General features: G+C 40.6%; 1 long non-coding RNA gene across 2 annotated transcripts; it reads right to left on the bottom strand.

The window, feature by feature from the left end:
* Positions 1 to 1,191: 1,191 nt before the first annotated feature.
* On the bottom strand, positions 1,192 to 24,684 carry LOC111768328 (uncharacterized). Of its 2 annotated transcripts, XR_002800586.2 has the most exons (6): positions 24,202 to 24,684; positions 20,639 to 20,883; positions 18,773 to 18,827; positions 16,842 to 16,970; positions 2,477 to 2,671; positions 1,192 to 1,322 (listed from the first exon to the last, which is right to left on the bottom strand). It is a non-coding gene; the product is annotated as an uncharacterized lncRNA (long non-coding RNA). The 2 variants fall into 2 exon arrangements; XR_002800587.2 differs by lacking the exon at positions 18,773 to 18,827 and having other exon boundaries at positions 24,202 to 24,681.
* Between the last annotated feature and the right edge of the window lie 14 nt (positions 24,685 to 24,698).

Genomic DNA, 24,698 nt, shown 5'->3' with positions numbered 1-24,698 from the left:
CAGTGGAATTCATCTTGACTGACAGCATAGCCACGTGAGTGCACACACACTCATGGAATGCCTCATCTCTCGACCTGGTGCTCTGCCCGTTCTCTAGCCCTCACCATGTGGGCTCCTTATCTGCCACTATTACCATTTTAGAGATTTATTCTATTGTTTCCATTATTCCAAGTTCAAAAAGTGATGACACATGTTTAATGCTTCATGTGGAAACATCAAGCTCAATATCAAAAAAACTAAATAAATTAATGCCCACGAAAATGTAAAATTTTAGTGTCAACATTTATAACTCAAAAAACATGATTTTTGCAGCATCTTGGAATATTGGTTCAAGTGATCACTCAAAAATCACACCTAGCTAAACCACTCTAGCAGAATACCTAAGCAGTGTGTACCTGTGGATAGATATTTTATTGCCACTTACCTCTAAATTTATGGTTCTCGGTCTCACTGTACCTCAGAATCACCTGGGGAGCTTAAAAAATTTTGATGACCAAACTCCATGCCAAACCATTTAAACTAGAATTTTTGGATGTGGGTTCAGCTGAATTTCAGTGTTAGTTTCCTTATTTGACGATGGATAATTAAGTAAGCTACAGTAGCTATGAAGAATCGAAATCAAACGGACACAAATGCTATACAGGTAATTTTAGGCCCATATTGAGAACTACTGCTTTATTCTAGATGAATATGAACTCCAACAGGCATGGATTAGTAAGATCAGCCTCTTTCTCAGTATTCTGAGAGTCCTCAACCTGACCTTGCTCTACTCAATGGAATCATTTTGATCCAACGTGAATATGAACTAGAATGTGTACATTATATTAATTCCACCTGTATATAGACGGTCAAGTGATTGCAATGCTGGAAAGAAAAGTTCAGCTCTCGCTGCCTTGGAAAATGCCCAACAATCTGTCCTGCAGAAAGGTTGAAATGTCAAATAATGTAGCTTCCTACAAAACTGAATTAGAGCATGACCTCAAATGTTAATATATTCAGATCTTTCCTCTGCCCTTAGAAGGTCAAATACTCACAACAGTCATAAAATCTACACTGCCCTATCCTCCCAGGATTTCTGAGGCTGCAGCAACAAATTACACAATTAAAGAAAAAGAAATCTCCTATTGAAGGAAAGTTACAGTCGAAGAGGAAGGAAGACTTTACGAAGATGCAGCTCAACAGAGAAATGTGTCCTTGATACCATATTAATGTTTAATGGTTGTGCCATTCTTTACAACTTACAACAGTCTTTTGCCTCTGTCAATTGACTGGATCCTCACAATAGTTGTACTTGGTGACTAGTACTCCCATATTTCCATTTTCTATAAAGGAAATAGAGATTACAAGAGGTTAAGTGACTCATCCAATGTCAACAGCACAGCTAAGACCTGAACTCAGGTCTTGTTCAGGAAATCTTGAGCCCTTCCGAGTGCCTTTCCCTATGTGTGGGAAGGCGTCAATGCTTCTGGAACAGGTTTTCTGTTAGATACTACCTACAATAACACTTCCTTCCCACACCACGTAAATGCAAAATCTGTTTTTAAATTTTATCAATACATTATACCACTCATAAGTCAGAAGGAATAAATTCATCCACTAAAATAATGTTTTTCATTAGAGATTATTGAGCATTTTCTATTCTTTATTTTCATTCACAACAGTTTATAACCAACAGCTGCACCGTAGAACCAGTTTGGGGCAGATTCCTTAAATGCCAGATAGAAATTTTTTTGAGACTATTTTTCTCAGTATTGTCTCTACAGTCAGTCAAATAAACTGTAATAACTATGAAAAATCTAGCCAAACATGAATGCAATCATCCCCGGAGACAATTCTGAGTCAAATGAAGAGGCAGACAACTAAACGAAAGACATAAGAACTCTCTGGCTTTTCACCTAAAAATCCGACATGACAAAAGATATACTAATGGTAACCCACATAAAAGGCAGTACTTTGAGCAATAGTGATGAATATGAAACCCAGTCAATGCCCCATTTTAAATAACATCTGTGACTCTTTGTAATCCATAATAATAAAATTACTCTTTTTGGTTTGTGTTCTTCTGTAGAGGAGAAGGGGGAAACAGCGCTCAGAGCAACAAGATGGCAGGAACACCCTCTCCTTTCATATTAATCCCCAAAATAGCAGTCAATTTTCACAGAATCAAACAGCCAAATGAAGACTGGACAGAATACAAAACCAGGGGCAACAGAAAAGCAGATGCTTTGGCGAGAAGGCAGCCGATAAATGTTGGTTTCCCAGGATTTTGATAGCAGGAGTGTTTATCTTATTGAAAGCAGAGTCTAATTGAATAAAAGAGTTTTTAAAATAGTGGGCCATTAATTAGACGGCATGGGGTAAAGCATGGATTCAGTAATGTAGGAGGCTTCGGGGAGCCACAGGCAGCTCTCATCGATTCTGTCAGGGTGCCAGAGGAACAAGAGAGCCGAATGTTTTGCCTCTTCTGGAAACCTACCTGATACATTTGGAAGTGGCTTCCCCATGCATTGCCTCTGTTCAAATCATCCCATAATTACTCTGGCACTGTAAGCTGCGAACTTGGCGGGCTCTGAGAGATATCAGATGTTTTTCTCATGCTTGCTGAACCTCTCTTAGACAAATTTTGCATTGTTTTTTGTGTCAGTTTTATCGTGGAACATCGTGTTGCCATCTGGGAAGAAAAACAACATGGTAGAGGAGCAGCTGGTGAATGGCAATGGCCAAATAAACATTGGCAGGCACCCGCCATTAGGTGAGATAACAGGGATGGGTGGCCGCCAACACCAACGATCCCTCACCGCTGGAACATCTTTCACTGTCCCCTTCTCTCTTATCTTCATTCAAATTCATGGCAATTTTTCATTCAGAGGCTCAAGCTCTCCAAGTGTCAGGTGTTGGGCTTTCCCATCTCTATCCTGGAGGAACAAGATAGGGTGGGGAACAAGTGCCCCACCAAATGAATTTCTCTCCCTGGGCACGACAATGGGCTTCCTGAAGCAAGGAAGAAGCTTCTGACACCTTAGCAGAAAGGCTGCCCTGAGGAATGGGAGGATACCAAAACCCTCACCAAGCTTTCAACCAATTTGGCAGCCTTTATTTTGGTCACTTCCAGCATCACAGGTATTTGTGGCTTTCAAATCTTTAAATCTTTTAAGGACCATATATATGGTAAACAAATATAAATAATACTAAGAGGCAGGACAGCAAGGGCAAGTAAGTTACATCTGATTAACAAGGTTATACCTCATTCTTTCTTATTTCGAAGATATAATTTTTCCATTGCAACATTTCTGAAATTGAGATGCATAGATGCCTAGAAAAATGTCTGACGACCTCCAAGCAGCTGAGGAAGTTGTGAAGTGCCAACAGTCATTATTGCTGCACGTGTACAAACTGGTGAGCTTTCATCCAGCCACTCAGTTGTGTTATTTCTATTGTTGCAACCAACACGGTTGAATTTTTAACTTAAATTTGGATTGCAAGTCGTGGCTTAAAATATCTTCAAAAGATTATATTGTAAGAGAGCATTAATTTTTTTTAAGTTGTTCAGTTTATAGGAATTTCTTACAGGCAATATGATCAGAAGCTTTAGAAATTGCTGAATCACTCAAAATAACTCGAAATTTTTAATTTAGTAGAGGTTGGAACAATGAGCATATGTGTCATGGAGACTGACCTTCAGCTAGAACATCTATCTGACAAAACCTTCTGACTGACTTTCAATACACAATTCAATTAAGGGAAAATTATATATATACCACATATATAATATATTCAATATATTATATACGTTCAATATATAATTCAATTAAGGGATATTACATATAATGTAATTAATATAAACTTTATATATATTTACCTTAATTAAATTATATGTTGACTATAATATATATTGAACATGTATTTTATATATATATTTCATATATAAATCAATTTAGGGAAAAGTTTTATATATATAATATATATAGTGAGTATATATTAATTATATATATATTGTTTTTTCAGGTATATATGAATTTAACCAAAAAGGAAATCGAAATTCAAATGAAAATCCTGGAATTCTCAGTAAGATTATACTCTAAGTCCTAAAAAGGGTGAGGTTACAAGCACGAAGAGCAGTGTACACCCCGCCCATTTATAAAGGCCAGTGGCTAAGAATCTTTGAATGCTGGAGTGTAAAAGGCTTAAACACAAAGTGATAGTTACAAAATGACATGAAATTATATGCAAAATTGATTATAAAGAAAAATCATACATAAAACCTATGTATAGGTGCTGACCCTGTGACCGAGTGGTTGGGCTCGCACACTCTGCTCCTGCAGCCCGGGGTTTACCAGTTCGGATCTTGGGTGTGGACCTACACAGGGCTCACCAAGCCATGCTGTGGCAGGTGTCCCACATAGAACTAGAATGACTTACAGCTAGGATATAAGACTATGTACTGGAGCTTTGGGAGGGAAAAAGAAAACAAAAAGAATCTATGTGTAGTTATTATACTGTTTCTTCTACCACCAAAAAAAAAAATTGATGGTGATGTTAGAGGAAATATGCTAACTTTCCAAATTTTGTTGGGGAGCACGTAATTTGTCACTTCGTTTTAAATGTAAGGTCCTAAGAGCCCACAGCTCACTTTTGACAGAACTCAAACTAGAAATTATGAGCAAAGTGGGGGGACTTCATAAAAGGGAGAATGGGACAACGCGACACTAAATGTCACACTCTAACCTATGGGATATGTCAAATTAGGACTAGCCAGTAACTCTCCTTAAACAACATTAGAACAAGTTTTCTGGAAAACTCCTTGCTACCAAATCCATCCTCATTTATAAGTCTATGATTAAATATGATCAGAAAGATAGCTGGCAAAATCTAAGAGAGACCAAAACATAAAGAAACTTCTAAAAGCCTGTTTAGATTCATTTCAACATTATTCATGAAAAAAGTCAGTCACTCGGAATGTTTCAATACATAATATTATTTGTGTGTAGCCACATTCTTTTGTTAATGTGCTATTCATTCTTTTGAAATCTTCCAGGTAAGAACGTGACAATTGTTATTACCCTGATTTGAGCTCCAATGACATAAATTGAGTCAGTCTTTCATTATATTGTTAATTCAGAAATTTTGAGATCATAATCTATTAGTCCAAAATCCTTAATCTGGGAACTCAATAAGATTTTTGCCCACAGACCACTCTTAATCAACTTTTATAAGAAATTTTACCCTAGAGCAGCAGGGAAATACGTTCTGAAGTAAACCCAGTATTGGCTAAAAGAAGCTGCAGGCATTTCTTCTTCCCTTCTTGAGCATCTACTATGGATGTAACAGTAGATGGACTCTGTAATGAGACCAAGAAAGGTCATTCTTGGCCCCATTTTACCGATGGAGAAATTGAAGCTTAGAAATGGTAAATAATTTGTCCAAGTTCAAGCAAAAACCCAGAGAATCTGTCTCTAAGGCCTATGACCTTAACTGCTACACTGTGATGCAAGGTGTTCAATATTTAAGTACCAAATCAGTAGCATATAACTGCTATTGTGATTTAGAAGTCAGTTAAAGTAGGTCAGGTAGGTTTCCTAGAAGAGCTGGAAACTCAATAGGGCCTTGTGGGATAAGTAAGCTTGGTAAAAGTAGATTTTGTCAAAGAGTCAGCAAATAAGCAAATAAAACTGAAAAGACTATTGGAGGGAATAGCTGGAGTTTCATAAAAGGCCTGTAAGAGAAGAAACTGGAATTGGAATTACATGCTGGCCAAGGCAGTGCAAATCAATTTGTAAACGATGGATGTCTCGCTGGAAGGCTTCCAGGGAGACATGGCAATACAGACAGGAAGTAGCCCCCACAGTGATGAGTAAGTCAGTGCCTTCCTGAGAAGGGTAATAGCCTCACTGTTCACTGGGGCCCAGATGACAGAATGCGAGAAGGCGACAGAGCTAATATGATCATTGCATGAAAAATTAGAGCATATAATCACATGGATATTTTTCACCCCAAAAGACAGGATCTTGTCACTTAACAGGATCAATGAAGAAAGAAGCATATCCTTGGCCACTAAGAAGCACCGGGAGCAGCTGTATCTCTGCCTTATTGAGAGTGAGGTGATTTTGACACGGCTACAGGTTTATCTTCTGACCCACCAGAAGGTCCCTGTTAGCAGCAGAATTTCATCGGAAGAGTAAAACATAATCATGAAGTACCCCAAGCTCCAAGGATGCAACCACAGGGCTATGTAAATTAAAAGGCTATGTAAATTAAAACTCAGGCTTTCAGGAGCCCAGCCTTCGACGTCTAGGGTAGGAAAAGCTTGTCACATCGACATTAACAAAAGGGGCACAGTGAGTCAGAAAACCTCAGCCGAGTATCCTATCACCAGTATAAACCAAAAAAGATTCTACCATTGCACACTTACCAACAAAGCCAGGCCTGGGATGGGACGTGGGTATTGGGGGTGGGGGTCCTTGCCACAACGTGGGCATAGGTGGGAACCCTAAAGGCTACAGAATCTGTTTAAATATAGAAGACAATTTACTCTGACCTCTAAATGGACTGCATGGGGCAATGTCAAGTGCCTTAGGCCCTCAGAGAGGGAACCTAAACTTTGGGAAAGCAAATGAAAAAAACATAAGAACCATTGGACCCGACAATGAACTCCTTAAAGAAGGGGATAATATTTTACTTATATTCCCAGTACCAAGCATGAAGCCCAGCATATATTAAAAGTTTAATAAACATTTGGTGGCTAAAAAGAGGCATGATGTCCCTTCTAAAACTCTGTGAGACACACTAGAGACAGAATAAGCCTTACCAAGGGATAAAATGGACATCAGTTAGATGATATTATCTGAGCAGGGCAGGAGGCCCCCTCTTTCACTGAACTTCTCCAGCAGCCCTCATGGCAGGCTCACATGTGGCCATTAGAGGATCATTCTCAGTGGGGGTGGCAAGCTTATGAAGGACTAACATTGAACTGATGTCACTCTATGAAGCATTACTGGCATCAGTAGCCTGTTCTGGAGATGTCAAAAGCAAGTGAGGACAGAAAAGAAAAAGAAAAAGAGAAAAATAAAGTGCTGAAAAGAAACCACCTACTTAATTTCCCTTGAACTCCAAATAGAGAAGACCGTACCGTTTGTAACATACATGCACCGTATTTGAAAGCAGTAGTAACATTTGCCTTCTCTATCCCTAAGCCTGCCCCCTACCCCCTTTTGTACTCTGTCTTTCCTTTCAATTGCTCCTTAAGCTGAGCTCCAGGAGAACCCATGTGCACAGGCTCTCAGTAAAAATAGGCTCAGTCAAGGTAAGTAAAACTCCTGGCTCTGGGTCTTTCTATCCCCTTTCATTCAGGCTACCTGTCATTTATTTGCTCCATCAAATATCAAAGCCTATTACATAGCTACAATAACTAAAATGCTATGGTGATCCAGCTATTCCACTGCTGGGTATTTATCCAAAGAACTTGAAAACGCAAATGCATAAAGATACATGCACCCCTATGTTCATTGAAGCCTTATTCACAATAGCCAAGACTTGGAAGCAACCTAGGTGCCCATCAAGGGATGAATGGATAAAGAAGATGTGGTATATACACACGATCGAATACTACTCAGCCATAAGAAATGACGAAATCCAGCCATTTGTGACAACATGGATGATTTTGAGGGTATTATGCTGAGTGAAATAAGTCAAAGGGAGAAAGTCAATACCATACGATCTCACTCATAAGTAGAAGATTAAAACAAACAAACACGTAGCAACAGAGATTGGATTGGTGGTTACTAGAGGGCAAGGGGGGAGCGGGAACACCAAAAGGGGTGATTTGGCTCACATGTGAGGTGATGGACTACAATTAATTTTTGTGTGGTGAACATGATGTAAGCTACACAGAATTCGAAATATATTACGATGTACATCTGAAAGTTATATAATGTTATAATCCAATGTTACTGCAATAGAAATAAAAATAATAAGTAAAAAAATAAATAAAATGCTATGGCACTGGCATAAGAATAGACAGAAAAAAAGTCATTAGATGGCTTAGAAATAGAAAATAGCGTTTATTAAAATTTATATATTGTAAATGTGCTAACCCAAATCAGCTTCAGCAATTAATATTACTGAAATACTTAGTTTTGGCTTTTAAATCTATTTAGTTCCTAGTTTATTCCAAAGATAAGTGCAAAAATATAAAGCACAGAAAGCTGAAGAAAATAAAAAGTAATTTTATCAATTCTCTGGCTTTTTAAGCTTTAATGTTAGACAAGAAATTATAGAAAAAAGTTAAATTTGACAACATAATACTTTGTCTTTATATAATAAACATCTAATTGTTTCAGTAACAGTACCTTAATTTTCCTTTGGGTGAACAGTGCTCCCTCTTGGCTGATTTCGGTCTCTCTCCATCCCTTCAAACACAGATGATCAAGGGAAGCCTGGCCAATCCCATGTTCTTTATCACCAGGCAGAATGGCTGTTTCAAGAATGGGTACACGGCCGTGTCCACCCAGTGAGACTCAATTTAAGAGACTGTACCAGAATGCCTGAGAAAGAGAACCCTCCCTCACTGGGGTGACTGAGAGGGCTGAATCTCTGCCTGGTCATCTGCCACCAACAGAAAAGGTGTGCCTGAATTAGGTCAATCCAGAAAAAACTCAAGCTGAGAGATGGACAGATTCTGAGTCTGGATGATGCTAATAAGTCTCTCAACTCAGTTCTACCTGAAGACAGTTCCCTGGAGCCTTCAGTGAGCCAATAAATTCCCATTTTTGTTAGGCTACTTTGAAGCGGCTCTGTGTCTCTTATAACTACAAAGCGTTAAATCTCAAAATGAGGGGAAAAAATATAATATATGTTGCATAAGGGTGATAATTTTATGAATATATAAATTACTCATAAAAATTGATAAATATTTTACTTCATAGAAAAATGAACAATTTAATAAAAGGACAAAATGACTAATAAACTTGAAAATTTAAAAATACTCAAAATTAATAATCAAAGCAATACAATTAAAGCATATTTTAGGTATCGTTTCTCACTTAAAAAGTTTAGCAAAAAGTGATAATCATCGAAAATGGCAGCAAAAAGGAGAAAAGATAAGCGTTCTCAAGCACTGCTTGAGTCTGTACGGACACTTCTGTTGGTTCGAAACCTCAGGAACTCCCCAGATGAAATCTGAAACTGGCCCATACAAGGGCAAGAGGCAAGGAGCGACTGAAGGAAGAGGCAGACCACTCCAGGTTGGTAGGTGGCAGATTTAATAAGCAAGGGAACTTATATACAAAGCTTGTCTTGGGTGGCCACAAGATCTCCAAACCCGCCTGCCAGGATCTTGAAAGTTTATATAGAGGCCTTACCAGGGGTCAGCCACATGTTCAGTCTTGATGGTCTCAACAACACATTGCTCTCTCGAGTGGGAATGATGGGCAGAGTGTACATTCCAAGGACAGGGTGAGGAACTTCTGTCTGACCAGGTCCAGCTCATGGGTCAACAAGCAGTCACATCCTTTCAATGACCTCCTCCAACAATTTTGTAAAGAACTATTGGACAATATATATATACAGACACTTAAAGCCTCCAAAACTATGCTACAATAATTCCACCGTTACTAATCTATCCTAAGGAATAATCTGAAATAGAGATAAAACATTATGTATAAGAAACTGCAAAACTCATGTCATTAAAAATGACATTTACAAAAACTTTTAAAAGCATAGTAAAATATTTTCATTGTGTCCTTAAGTCAAAAAAGCAGCAAAAAAACTTGCATTTATAATATGATTGTGACTAAGAAATCATGTGAGCAGAGAAAAAATAAAGGAAGAAAGTAAACCAACGTTGATAGTGACTATCACTGGGTGGTTGAGTGATATTTCTTTTCTTTGTGTTACTTTTCTGCATTTTCCAAATTGCCTATAATAAGTCTAATCTTGGTAATCAAAGGAAATTTTAAAAGTTCTTTTTAAAAAGTTACTTGCCTCTTTGTCTCATTTTCTTAGAAGTATACGGACTCTTGGAGGGTGCAGAATGTCACAGATTCAAAGGGTACACTAACTGGAAGGGATTTCAGAGGTGATGTGGATCGACATGTCTGCTAACACAGCATCTCTGACAGACAGTCGTTCCTTTATTTGAAGCCCTACAGTGACAGAGGGAGGGGCAAGGCACAGAGCTCATTCGTCTTCAAGAGGGCTCATAGTTCTAAGTGATGGAGGGGCCCCCCTTACATTGACTCAATGTCTTATGCTGAATTTCCTTATGTTGACTTGCCTCTTGGTAACTTCAAATCATTAATCCTAGTTCTACTCTCTGGAGCAACGAAAATCATGTCATGGGAAGATCATGGGTTTATCATCGGGTAGATCAAAGTCTGAATCTGTGCTACCCCTTGTACTAGCATTGCGGGCTCTGGCAATAACTCTGAGCTTCTGTTTCCTCACTTGTGAAATGGAGACAATGATACTGATCTCTCAGCCAAGTTAAAGAGATTCCATGTGTAAAGCACCTAGCATAGATACGCACAGCCAGACCCTGATGGAATGTTAATTCTTTATTCTCTTATCCTGATGGTTAGGCACATTGCATAGAATACAAAAAAACTTCAAAAATGTTTGTTGAATGAATGAATTGTTTCTCAAACAGCTGTGAGTCCACCTATGCAAACAATAATCTACTCAGGTTTCCCCATCGCATCTTTGAGAGCGCAATGAGAGAATGTGAGCTGCTCTATGGAATTTGAGATCCATTATATTTCAGCTTTACTCTGAATTACTAGTTTCAAAAAGAGAGATCTGATTTGTTGAGCTAATGTTCTTCTGGAACTCATGTCGCTGTCAGTGATCGCCCTCCTCTCATAACTACTCATAAACCACCTACTTAATGGCCTAGGTAAGGATTACTCTTACAATGACAATAAAATTACTAGCCTATAGTTTTCAAAATCCTTTTCCTTCTCTTTTTTCTCTGCCTTTGATTGTGTGGCATTTTCTCTGTAACATCTCAGTGAACTTTCAAGAAAAAAAGTGAAACAATAAAAAAACAAGCACTCTTAGTGAGGACCAAAAGGGAATCAGACATCATACTTGTTGGTTCTTTGCATCCTAGGGTGTAAGGTATCAGGGCGTGAAGATCTGAACTTAATTTAACGCACACTGGTGCTCTCTGTTCCCCCCCGCTTCCTTGCAATCTGATTCTATCTTCATATTTTCAGTCCTGCTCTTTTCAGGAGGGTGATCAGCTACTTGGAGCCGACAGGAGCATAACGTGACTTTTGTTTTCTCTGTTAACTGTTAATATTGCACCAGGTGCCCTTGAAAGGAGTCTCATCCCTCTGGACTCCTTTTAGGCTTTCTGGAAAGCCTCTCCTTCTCTGCAAGTTTCTCCAAATGGTTCATACTGGTTTCTGCCCATTGATCTTTGGTCATCTGACTCTGATTTCGTTCTTTTTAGGATAGGAACAGCAAGAGTGATTTTATTTAATATTCTTCTCCTTTTCTTTTTCCTCTGGATATCAAGCGGGTATTTTGTAATTTCCCCAGAACTGCATCTAAGATCAGGGGTGAAGCCTAAAATATGCTAAGATGCCCATATTCTAATATATAGCATATCCCTACAGAGTTTACTAATAGGCATCGGTTTCGAACAAGCCTTACTATCCATCATTCCCACCTCTCCCTGGGCAATGTAAGAGAAGTTAGGTGTTGTGAGGAGGATAGCCATTTAAAGAGAAACTATTCTGTGAGAGACATGGAAAGTAGGTCATCTTATTACCTAAAACCAAGGGACGAGGGCTCAAAGGGAAGTGATGCTAAGAATAGGGGGTGACTACGTGAAGAATGGATGGGCAATTCATTTTCCAGCTGGCAATCTGTTTGGCCAACACATCTGGGCTACCTGAGGCAAGGAGAAGAGAATCAAAGAGCACAGTGAGGCTGGGAGGAGAAGCAGCCATGAAGCTCTCTGCCCCATCATTTGACATGTCATGAATGGATGACTTTCCTAAGGGTCAACAGACAAGGAGAAAAGTTGCTGTGCTCTAGCTGTCTTCCCATACTTCTGGAAAGGAGATCTCAGTTTTGGGGTGGACAACTTTTGGAGGGGCAAAGGGAGTAAAAAAGGTAAAGCCAGATTTCTTGCATCAGGAACTATGTATTAGAAAGGGAAGGACTATGGAGACCCTCAGAAGAACCCACATATGAGACGATCAGCAACTACATGCCTGCCACACAGAAGGCATTAATGATTACCTTGAGCCAACAAATGAGGACAGCTAACCAAGCAGAGAACTCAGCCTCCCCACAGGCAGCTAAATAAGGAAGCATTTGTCCTTGACCCTCTTCTGTACTGCCTGAACATGACAGAAAAACTCCTGGCCAGAAGACTGAGGAGGAAGGATTCAATACTTTGTAGAATAAAGGGGAGAAAAGAATTTACGTATTTTTTTGAGGAAGATTAGCCCTGAGCTAACTACTATCAATCCTCCTCTTTTTGCTGTGGAAGACTTGCCTTGAGCTAACATCCATGCCCATCTTCCTCTATTTTATACATGGGACGCCTACCACAGCACTGCTTTTGCCAAGCAGTGCCATGTCCGCACCCAGGATCCGAACCGGTTAACTCCAGGCCACCCAGAAGCAGAACGTGCAAACTTAATCACTGCGCCACTGGGCTGACCCCTGAAGAAAATAATTTAATTTAAAATTAAAATTTTGAAACAACACAAGACTATTTTAATCATTAAAAGTGACCGGCACATTCTGCAATCTAGCCAACATATTATTAGGGTACCTGCTATTAATTGCATACAATTAGGTATAATGAAGAAGAGCAGTAATTGGAAGCTTATATCCAAATGAGTTGAAATTCCTCAAGAAATATATTTAGTTATATCCTCCCAAGCTTTCGTCTTCTCCTGGAATTAGGACAGCCAGAATATTATTAACTGATGTTCTCTCCCTTTTTCTCCCTTGTCTGGATAATATCGTGGTTGTACCCTCAAAATACCTATGCTTCTAGGTATCCCCTACAGCAGCACAATAAAAATGTCTTGAAAGAACAATCTGAAGTGAGAATCCTCAAAGGGGCCCTATTTGACCTTTGCAGTGCAAGAATTCAGATACGCCAGGGGACCTCTGTGTAGACTGCCCAGGACAATTGCAAGGCCTTCATCAAGGAGCAATCACCGGATGGGGTAGAGATGTGATTACGTAAACATTCAGAGGGAGGGCCCTGGAACTCCTTGGCAGTGTGAAATATGGAGGGAGTTCATCCTGATGGGAGATTCAAGATGCCTGTTGCAGTAGAGGGCCAGGGGTTGATTTTATAGGTCACCATGGGCAACGCCACTTATAACATCTCCCAATCCATTTGTACAACAACTTGTGCCAAATTCCACTAGAAGGGGCAATATAGGGAGTCAAAGCGGTGGAGGGGAGTTATTAAATTAAAATGAATTAGGAAATCAATAGGCACACTAAGAAAATGAAAACTCAAGATCAGATTATTGTAAAAAACAAAAGTTGTAGCTGATGGGAAGAACATTCTTGCCCACTTCTCCAGAGTGAGATTAACAACCTATAGGGTGACATTTATTTCAAGAGTTGTGCCATCATAAGGTAACAACAAATCCTGCAGCCTGCGAGAAAGTTAGCCCACCCCACAGGAACGTCAACCTAAACAAGGATCCTAGAGGGCAAAAGAGCACAGACTGGCACCAAAAACCGTGTTTAATAGACAGTTGTTAAAATGAGAATGAATGGTGGAATAGGAGGACTTTTGGGGGCATCGAAGAGAACGTGAACTGCTCTGAAGACCCTGCCAAGAAAAGGGATTTCATAGATTACATTGATCTGGATTTGAAAAAAGAATACTTTCATCATATTTCCCCCTATTATTTATCAGTCTTACCATTTTGGTTACATTGAATCCCTAGGCTAATTGTGGCCTGGAAGATTTAATAAGTTAAAGTCAAGGTAAGTATTAATGGTTAAAAACTTAGCATTTATATTTTAACTGGGCCCTTCAATATCGTAGACCAAACTCACAAGTAACAGGAATTTCAGGCACCACTACAGGGAGAAGAGCCCTTTGAAGATGGACTGAGTATTTATAAAATTCACACCAATATTGGTAGCCTAGTATTACACATCAATATGCTATTCTTCTACAAAGCTGATGTCTCTGATCGATTTTATCAAGGCAAATATTTTGAGTTTTTCTTTTGCTTTACAATCACTGGTGATGAATTCAAGCTGATCCAACACGTGGCTCAAACTTCCTTGTGACCACTAAATAAATGAAACAGTAGCCTCAGTGCCATAGCTACATGATGCTCAGGTCATGCTGTTCTGATTTTGTTTTTTTGGTGAGGAAGATTGGCCCTGAGCTAATGTCTATTGGCAATCTTCCTCTTCCTGCTTGAGGAAGATTGTCACTGATCTAAGATCTGTGCCAACCTTCCTCTATTTTGCATGTAGGATGCCACCACAGCATGGCTTGATGAGTGGTGTGTAGGTCCACACTGGGGATCCACATCTGCGAATCCCAGGCCACTGAAGCAGAATGCGTGAACTTAACCACTATGCCACCAGGCTCGCCCCATTCTGACTTTTTTTAAGTCTGACATGAAATTTCTTATAGCCCATGAATAAAACAAATTTGGAAAGTTCTACTGCAGAATATTCCAGCTGAATATTTCACATTCAGCTATTTGTTATGAAGCCCTAAAGTGATATTGGAAACCCTAAAGTGAAAACCCATTCTTCATTTTGAACGTTTCTGCATTGTTTGAAAAAAAAGAAGGTGAATCTGCTGCTGCAGGACTAATAAAAAGTTGATACTTACTGCATTCGAAACAAAGCATTACTTATTAGTTCGGAATTCAAAATACCTCGGAATTATAGTACTTTCTGGGAAATGAATGAGGAATTGGACCAAGATGCCATACCTAGTTTGACTAGAGACAGAACAACTGCAAAGCAAATAGCGTGCACTTTCACCCCAATGACCTGGAGAACAATCACAAACAAAATATTCAAGGGCTTAAAACTTAGCTGTGGGAAAATTACTGCAGCTAAATAGAGAAGAGAACACCCATCCCAGGGGAAGCAAGTAGATGGCATGTGGAATGCAATTAACAGCGGTGGCAAAGTACCGTTACGGTTTGTTTCATCCAGTCACTCTGATCAAAGGTAGCTACAATGAGGGAACTGGACTCTCTACTCCAGCATCTGGGGAATTCAGGGATTTCCAGCACAAAGACCCATCAGTTGAAGGGCGATGTGACAGAGGATTCAGGGAGATTGGCTAATGGACAGGGGAATAAATTCTCCCAGAATGCTCCCCGTTGAAACCAGTGGAAATGGAGTCACCCTTCAGATCATCTGTATGCCTGTTTCTTTTTTCCATTTTCAATTTATAATAACAATAACGACCTAGACATAGGACATTTCCTGGGCCTTAATGACTGTCTGAGGTTAATGGCCCTCAACTACACCTCAGGCCATCAACCCCTCCCAGCTGGTCATTAATCTCCAGGAAATATCCTGTTCCAGGGTCATTATTGTTTCAATATCAACTATACCTTAAAAGCTTTATGGATTCTGCAAATACAGATCTCTTGCCAATAGAGGTTATAAAACCTGTTTAGAATTCTGAAATTATCTTGAGTTTGACCTCTCAGAGATGTGTTGTTTGAAACTAAAATTGGCTTAAGAAAACATTCGACTTTATCTTTGTTTATTTACATTTTCTCAGGAATGAGGTCTATTAAATATTACAGGGACCCAAACAAAAATCAATGAATACTGGAAGAAAAAGATCAACTTTACAGGGGAGCACCCTCTCTCCTGAACAGTAGGATAATTCAGCCTTTGAGAACATGATGTTATTTGTGAAAATAGCTCCCTAAAATAGTTTATGTGTGTGTCACCAGAGTACACCCCATGCATAGAATCTTCAAAATATATCCTAATTCTAAAATGTCATTTTTCAGTTTCATAAGACATTCCCCAACTTATGCATTCCTATTATTACAATAAGCATTCTATCCACAGTAGAATATTCCATATGAGGAGAGGCTGCTGAGATGTAGATGAAATACAACTTCTGGAAGGGGCAGCTATTAAGATTCTGAGTCGGGGGGCTGGCCCAGTGGTGCAGTGGTTAAGTTTGCACCCTCTGCTTCAGCAGTCAGGGGTTCACAGGTTCGGATCCTGGGTGCAGACCTAGGACCACTCATCAAGCCATGCTGTGGTGGCTTCCCACATATAAAATAGAGGGAGATTGACACAGATGTTAGCTCAGGGATAATCTTCCTCAAGCAAAAGGAGGAAGATTGGCAACAGATGTTAACTCAGGGCCAATCTTCCTCACAAAAAAGAAAGAAAGAAAGAAAAAGATTCTGATTCAGCAGCAAAGGGGAGGATGGTGCCCAGAAAGCACTGGCGATCTAGAGATCTCGTATAGACAAAAGAGAGGGACAGGGCAAGTGTTTAGAACCAAGGAAATCCAACAAATGCTAATAGGGGCAGCCCCAGTAAGCAGGCAAATCATAGAAACACAGGCTCTTGGGTGGGCTGGACCTTGGAAAAATGTGGAGGCACTGGATGGGCCCCAGCTTTGGGGAAGAATTTAGGGTCAGAGATCCATGCATGGACTTTCTGACAAGAACAGAGTCTAGCTGCAGAATTAGCCCGAACTGTGTTCCCATGTAGACTTGTGACAGAGTTCCAGATCCCAAAACTGAAGAATAAAATAGGATTCTGGTCACAGGAATGAGTACGGGCTCAGGTGCCAGACTGGGAGTGCAGAGACAGAGAAACAGGAAGGCAGGCAGTCCTACCTGGGTTGGATTCCCAAGATGTGTGAGGGAGTGATCCTGGAGCCTGGCACACAGCCGAATCGTGGAGGTGTCGGGCCACGGAGCAGAAAGTCAAAGAGGTCATACACTGCTATCCACTCCAATATTCCACTGCAAAAGGAAAAAAATCCATTCTTTGAAATGCCATTTGAAGATTTTATTCTAGGTCACATAAATGTGAAAAGTACAAGATGAAATGACTCAAAGTGGGGAGTAGAGAAAAACAATAACTTCCCAGAATTTTCAAAATTAACTCTTTATCATGGGGAAATGAATCATTTCTCTCATAGAAAATGGAATGATGTATTAGTATTTTCCTACTTGACTACTGTTATAACACTTTCTGTAAGCACCAAAGTTGACCTACTAATTGCTACTGGAATATTTTAACAGTGAAATCAGGAAAGTGTAGGACAAAAGATGAATTTGGAAAAGACCCTGAGATAAGGACTTGAGTGTCGATAGTTCTCTTGGAGAACTTCTTAGATGATAGATGATTCTTAAACCCCTCGCCTACTTTTAGAATTAAAGTTGAGCCAAGGCTGGAAGGAGGATTTATTCAGAGGGCTGCGCCGTGAGTCTGTACCCTCACAGGGGAAGGATGGGCGGGCTACCCCTCCCTAGCCTAGTGAGATGGGCGTTTCAAAGGGAAGGATGGCAGTGCTGTTCCTCTCTTGTCTCAAGATAAGTGAGGCAGGCTAAACAATGAACCCCCCAAATAAGCCCATGTCCTAATCCCCTTTGAATATGTTACTGCACATGGCAAGGGGTCTCACAGATGTGATTAAGGATCTTGAAATGGGAGATAATCCTGGGTTATTTACATGGGCTGGAGGTAATCAGAAGGGTCCCTATAAGAGGGAGTGGGCGGGTCAGAGCCAGAGAAGGCCATGTGACAACGGAAGCAAAGGTCAGAGAATCTGAGATGGACCTGAAGATTCTACACGCCTGGCTTTGAGGATGAAGGAAGGAGCCACGAGCCTAGGAGGCAGGTGGCCTCTAGAAGCTGGGAAGGCAAGGAAACAGATTCTTTCCTAGAGCTCCAGAAGGAATACAGCTCTGCCAACACCTTGATGTTAGCCAGTGAGAGCCATGCCAGATTTCTCCCCTCCAGAACTGTATGATAATAAATTTGTGTTGAGCTAAACCACAAAGTTTGTGGTAATTTGTTACAGCAGGAATAGGAAACTAATACAGCAAGACAAGGGTTTTAGGGAGCCCACTAGGAGATCTTCCTATGTGTCTGTGAAGCATAGGGAATACTGGGAACCACGCTCTGACTCTCATCTGGAAAATCCAAGGGCATGGGACAGGTTGGCTAACCGCTTTGACAGCAAAGTAAACAAGTGGGAATTGGTCTGTGTTCCAGAACCTGTTTAAACAAAGAATATGTGAGCGTGTCCTGCCGACACAGGATTATCTTAGGTCTTATTCATGACAGCCACCTGCAAGCCCAGCTTCATGGACATGGGACTTGTGCAGTCACACAGGGACCTGCTTCCAGAAGGAACCCATGCTTGGTTTAATTTCTGCGCCATTGGCTTAAAATTCTTAAGGATTTTTCAGCAAGGTGCCCTGCATTTTCATTTTGCACTGAGTTCTGCAAATTATGTAGCCAGTCCTGGCCATCTAGAAGGGCAGAAGACCAGCAGAGAGAGGCTGGCAGAATGACAAAAGCCTTAGTGGCTGAAAGAGACATAAGTGAACACATGGTTTAGATATGCAATTGCCAGGTCAGGGCTAGAGATTCCAGTCGTGTCGTGATAGCAGTTGGGCAACCTCCAAAAACTTCCTACAAGCAACCACAGGAGAAAGAATGAGGTTTAAACACCAAGCAGGCCTGAGGGGAAAAGGTGCCCGTGCACAACACTACCAGTCAAGTAAAGACTTTAAAGTCCCCTTTCCTCTCTTACCTAGGCGATGTCTGACAGTGTGGCCAGCTTGGCGGGAAGCAGGAGTAGGTGTGCTCTGTGTGGAAAGAGGTAGGTCAACAAGCCCGTTCCCAGTTGCAGCCTTTCCACCTACATCGGCCCTCAGCTCCAGAGGGCAGACACCTCAACTCCACACCAAGTTCAGAGTTTTGATTATTACATGGTACTGGACCCTTTGATTCCTAACTGGGACATTGTATTGTGACTGAAATCAACCAGAAAAAGTCATGGGCTTGCCAAATTTCCATTGGAGAGAAGAATCAGCCCCAATGGAGACAATTTAAAAGAACAATGGAAGACCAAACAATCTATGGGTTGCAGTTGTTCAAGGCAATGGGTATATAGGCCAAGGTGGAGGAGTTTGGGATAAAAACTCTCATGGCGAATTTGGTAGACATTGCTCACCAAGAAGATCTGATATTGCCTTTATTATCCAAACAGAGAATAAATAATATAAAGGGGGAAAACCTCCAATATACAATTTCTAAGAGGAAAAAAAGGCATGATAAAAACTTGAGCCTCCATTCCCAATGGAAATATAAGGTAGTCTATTCCCCTGGGATGTCTGGTCGTAACGCACAGTATGGGCAAGCACTGAGGGCTTCTCAATCCCATCTACCCTGCACTGCCCCAGAATTATCTTTCTCCAATACAATGACCATGTTACTCTTCTACCTAAGTCTCTGATGCCTCTTGGGGTGCTTCGAGACGAAACTCAAAGTCTTGAGCACAAATATGTCGTGCTCCTCAGCTGACCTGGCTGTCCCTCCCCACCCCTTGCCACACACTGTTAGAGCACTGAGCCCCGAACTTTGACACTCACATCCACCTTCACAGTTTTTGCTACATTCATGTTCCCCTGAATAACTGTCTACTTAATATTTTTCAATAAACCAAGTATTGTTTTCACTCAAGTAAATTTATTTTCATTCAAAGCAATGTCTTTAAATCAAGTTTTAATATACTACTTGTAGTTTTACTAAATATTTTACTCCTACTAAAATTAATTTTCAAAGTTAAAAATCTTACCTCTGTGTCCCACCTAATACTATGTTATGCCACCAGTTCTTTACGTAACACACATTGGGACGTGCTACCCTAGACAGAAAACTGCAGTGAATTTTTGACCACTCCCTGAGCACATTGCGCCTTTGAACCTGTTGTTTTCTCTCCTCTTGAAATATCCTTTCCCATTATCTATAAAGTTACTCTCTTCTTTTAAGACTCAACTCAACCTCAAGTCACCTCCTGTTTGAAACTTCCCTAATCATAATGTTAGATGTGCCCCCTCCGTATTCCTAAGCACTTTCCACCTGAATTGACTATAACGTTTATCACATGATGGTGCCTTTTGACATTAAGTACTCTAGTCATCTTTGAGACATCCTATTACCTAGCTCAGTACCTACTGAGTGCTCAGAAAAATGTTTGCTAAATAAGTGAAGAATGATGAAATATATAGGCAAAGCTAAGCTAATTATAATTATCTTATAGTAGGAATATTCCAACATATTACTTCTGTTATGCAAAAGATAACCCAAATCTCAAGGCATGAAAGACTTCTCCATAATTATCAAGTGGGACTACTAAGCAAATTTAAAGGATTGTGTTTCCGGTTTAGGGCAGAAAGAACACAAAGTTAGAAGAATTGAGAAGGGGGTATAAAACTGTATCAAATTTCAGTGTAAATTTTTTACAAAAGTTTGCATGCAGAGTCTCTAGTTAGCCTTTTTAGGAACCATCCATTTAATAATCACTTTCTAATTGAAATTTTTTTAAGTTAAAGCTAGAGAAGCAAACTTGAAATAAAGCAACGAGTGATTAAAGCAGAGACCAAGTGTCAGTTACCTCAGAAGAAACGATCTCACTGAAAATAAAAACTGTATCCCCAACATGCAGGTTACACTGAAAAATGGCTCCATAATACCAGCAACATGTTATAATTGAGGAAATTCCTTTTTCCTATTGCACTTTAGACGGAAGAATGAACCAGAAAACATTGAGGGGCATGGTCTCAGATATGGGAGACTTTCATAATCTTCTTTTTTAATCCCAGTAGAACATTTAATCTCTCTCGTCCTTATTTTCCTCATCTGTAAAATAAAAAGCAGTTGATTGATAGGCTAATGAATAGACATCCAAAAATGGTAAAAGTGCATATTTTTAAATATTTTGGTTATGCCTGAAAAATAGAGTGACTACACAAACACATTCTTTGAAGTGCTTCCATTTGGGGAGAAGGTGGGAGAACAAGCTGAATGCTCCTAAATTGGGCCGCAGGTAAACATGTGTTGAATGCCTCGTGTAGACTGAGTCGTGCCCCTCCAAAATTCATATGTTGAAGTCCTAATCCCCAGGACCTCAGATTGGGACAGTATTTGGAGAGACAGCCTTTAAAGGATGTAATTAAGTTAAAATGAGGTCCTTAGGGTGGGCCCTAATCCTATATGGCTGGTGTCTTTGTAAGAAGAGGAGATTAGGATGCAGACACACACACATGGATGACCACGTGAGGACACAGGGAGAACACAGCCATCTGCAAGCCACGGAGAGAGGCTCCGGAGAAACCAACCCTGCCCACACCTCGATCAGGACTCACAGGCTCCAGAATCGTGAGAAAATACATTTGTGTTGTTTAAACCAGCCAGTCCGTAGTACTTTGCTATGGAAGCCCTAGGAAATTAATATAGGCCCTCTCCAGCCCTCAAGATGAGATGGCTATGTAAACAGATAAATAGGTTGGTAAGAATGGTAAGGTGAAGCAAATTATGAATATTATCAGCTCAGCAGAATTTCATGCAGTGATTGAAAGGACAATTATAGAAAGTAGGTAGCAACCTGGAAAATGTTTATAAAAAATATTAAGTGAAAAGGCAAAACACAACAATATATCTATTCTATGAGAGCTATAAAAGATGGTTTGTTAATAGACAAAAAATAGAAGAAAACTTGGAAAAAGACAGAGTTTTTGCTCTGAGGTGAGATCCTTGATGAACTTTCTTTCCTTTTTTTTTTTTTTTTTTTGATGAGGAAGATTGGCCCTGAGCTAACATCTGTGCCAGTCTTCCTCTACTTTATATGTGTGACCCTGCCACAGCATGGCTTCATGAGCGGTGTGTAGCTCTGGGCCCAGGATCCAAACCTGCAAACCCCAGGCCACCGAAGCAGAGCACATGAACTTAATCACTACACCACAGGGCCGGCCCCAGAACTTTAATTTTTTTTTAGTTCTTTATTGCTATTGTAATAGCAATGATGCAATAAGTTTAAAAATATTTAATTTTATAAGAAAATATATAAACTTTTTGCCAGTTCAAGCTACCATAGTTTATTGGATATTAAAGAATAACAATATTAACTAATGGTATACTCTCTCTTTTTTTTCCCTTCACATTTCAGTTTAGTTCAAGGTTCTGCTTTTGAGAAAGCTATTCTGAGAAGTATTCTGAAAGGAAATTCAGACATTTTATGAGCCTAAAGATTATACACAAAAATTCTCTAAAAATAGGTAAGGACAGGAGGAAAATAGTGTACTTGATTCTGTGTTCAAAAAACAACGATCTAGGGACCAGCCCTATAGCCAAGTGGTTGAATTCACCCGCTCTGCTTTGGTGGCCCAGGGTTTCACTGGTTCGGATCCTGGGCGCGGACATGGCACCACTCATCAGGCCATGCTGAGGCAGCGTCCCTCATAGCACAACCAGAGGCACTCACAACTAGAATATATACATCTATGTACTGGGGGGCTTTGGAGAGAAGAAGAAGAAGAAGAAAAAAAAGATTGGCAACAGATGTTAGCTCAGGCGCCAAAAAAAAAAAGCGATCTAAAATGAGGTTCTAGAGTCTTGGCTGGCTAGAAGCCTCAAAACTGGGTTCATTTATAAAAATATCCAAGAAGAATTTGCCAAAGTGAAGTGAGGCCAAGCAAGGGGAGCCAAAGAAATAGCTCTCCATCCATGCCAGGCAGCAGGAGGGGCCAGCGCCCGGGCAGCTCCATTGAGGGCTCATGCACCTGGCCGGTCCCCTCCCAGCAGAGGGATGAAGGCCCAGCAAACAGAGCCTGAATGCCCAGCCTGGCGAAAGAGAGGGTGTTTTCACTACAGAGTTCCACACAAAGGCCACTGCGTTGCTGGCAGCAATGCAGCAAAACCTGACATCGCTCAGCGACTCTTCAGCGCGGGGCAGGCACGGCATGGAAAAGTTAACAAGGTGAAAACAGCTGCTCTACAGCTGCACTGGGTGTTAATCAAGCCACCTCCTGAACAGCAGGAAGGCTTATATCAAGGACCTTAATTTGCCCCCAAGGCCCTGTTTTTACCTTGATTTAACAATTCTCACTAATAGCAATCTGTTGTCCTCACCCCATACAAGGCCCCAACCTTGGGGTTCTGCTACTCCTACAGCTTGCCTTTGGTGCCCCTCAAGGAGAAAAGCTCCCCAGGAAGAAGACAGAGCTTTATTTTTATCCCAGTTAAAGTCCCTATCCAATCCATTAATAGCTACGATAACCTTGGTCCAGGGCATTTCCTGGAGAAGCTATAACCAGCTGGGGTTAATGAACTCTCCCTACCATTAATTCCTGGGAGAGGCCATTGGCCTGAATTGTTACTTAATTACTCTTCTGTATACAGCTTCATAAAGCAATGAAATGCCTTCTTTCAGGAAGAAGGGAGATGGTAATGGGGGTCATCAGAGGCCATTAATTTTACAAATAGTTTGTTAGAAACTACAGTATGTTAAGAAGTCACTCTGGCTCACAAATCAACTCAATGTGGTCCTTATTAAGTCAAGATCCGAAACTTCCCAGGTTTCCATGGCTCGCACACACAAGAAGTTACAAATAGTGCAGAATCTGGCCAAAATGTACAAACTCAGGTATGCAGAAATATGTTCTTCGCATTCTGCAACTGATCATATCATCCTTTCTAGCTTCTATGCCTCAGGTTGGTAGAAAAGAGTCAAGGAGGTCAATTCCAGATATCATAGACGTTTCTGAGTTAAAAATCTCTTTGGGGTAATTTCTCCCTCTTTTAGGGAGATTTTCCTCTCCAGAGCTCTCTTCTTCCCCAGGACAGTGGCAGGTGCAGGGAAAGCTACGTATCCTTAAGGCATCAAAGGAATAGCTTTGGGTTTCATGCCTCCTCTTGGTCATCCTGGATCTACTGGCCTTTCGGGTTGCGTGCTGGCCCATCCCGCTGATGACCATGGACCTTGCTATTGCTGGTGATTGTGAGGCCTGCGGATTCTGTGTCCACCTCAGCACGACGTAAGGTCTCCAGTTCACTAGGCCTCCTAACATCTACACCACACTTTGGGGTCTGGGAACGCCCAGCTGCTTTCTCTGCATCCTCTATTTAAAATAGCAACAACTTCCCTCCCATGTAAACAATACTCACTACTTTTCATCTTACCTCCTTCACTAATTTATTTCTTCATAGCATTCTCTTCTTTTATCACACCAAATAAAATAAATTTACTCATTTACTTTGTTCCTAGTGTTACCCACCCACACATACACACACACTCTAAAATGGAATTTCTGTGAGGGCAGGTCCTCTTTTGCCGGTTTTTTCACTCTCTCTCCCTAGTGTTTAGAACTGTCCCTAGCATTCATAGGTGCTCTTTCAATGTTTCAAGGTTTTTAGAATGAATGAGTGGTTAGTTGGCTATATTATGGGATTAGACTGCTAGCCTTAGGACCCAGAGTTCCCATATTAGTCACACATGGGCAGGGAGGGAGCTCAATCTGCCAGAGAAATAAAAGATAGGGTCTACCCCTTCATACTGCCCAGAAATCAGATCCATTGAACCTACTGCTACCAAGCGTAGACTCAGCCATGAAACACACAAACCCATGGAGGCTCTGAACTCTGCACAAATGGTGAGAAACCATTGCCACCCACCCCAC

This window comes from Equus caballus, chromosome 1 (genome assembly GCF_041296265.1).
Source record: "Equus caballus isolate H_3958 breed thoroughbred chromosome 1, TB-T2T, whole genome shotgun sequence".
In the NCBI taxonomy this organism is placed as follows: Eukaryota; Metazoa; Chordata; class Mammalia; order Perissodactyla; family Equidae; genus Equus; species Equus caballus.
This window is presented reverse-complemented; position numbering and strand designations above follow the sequence as displayed.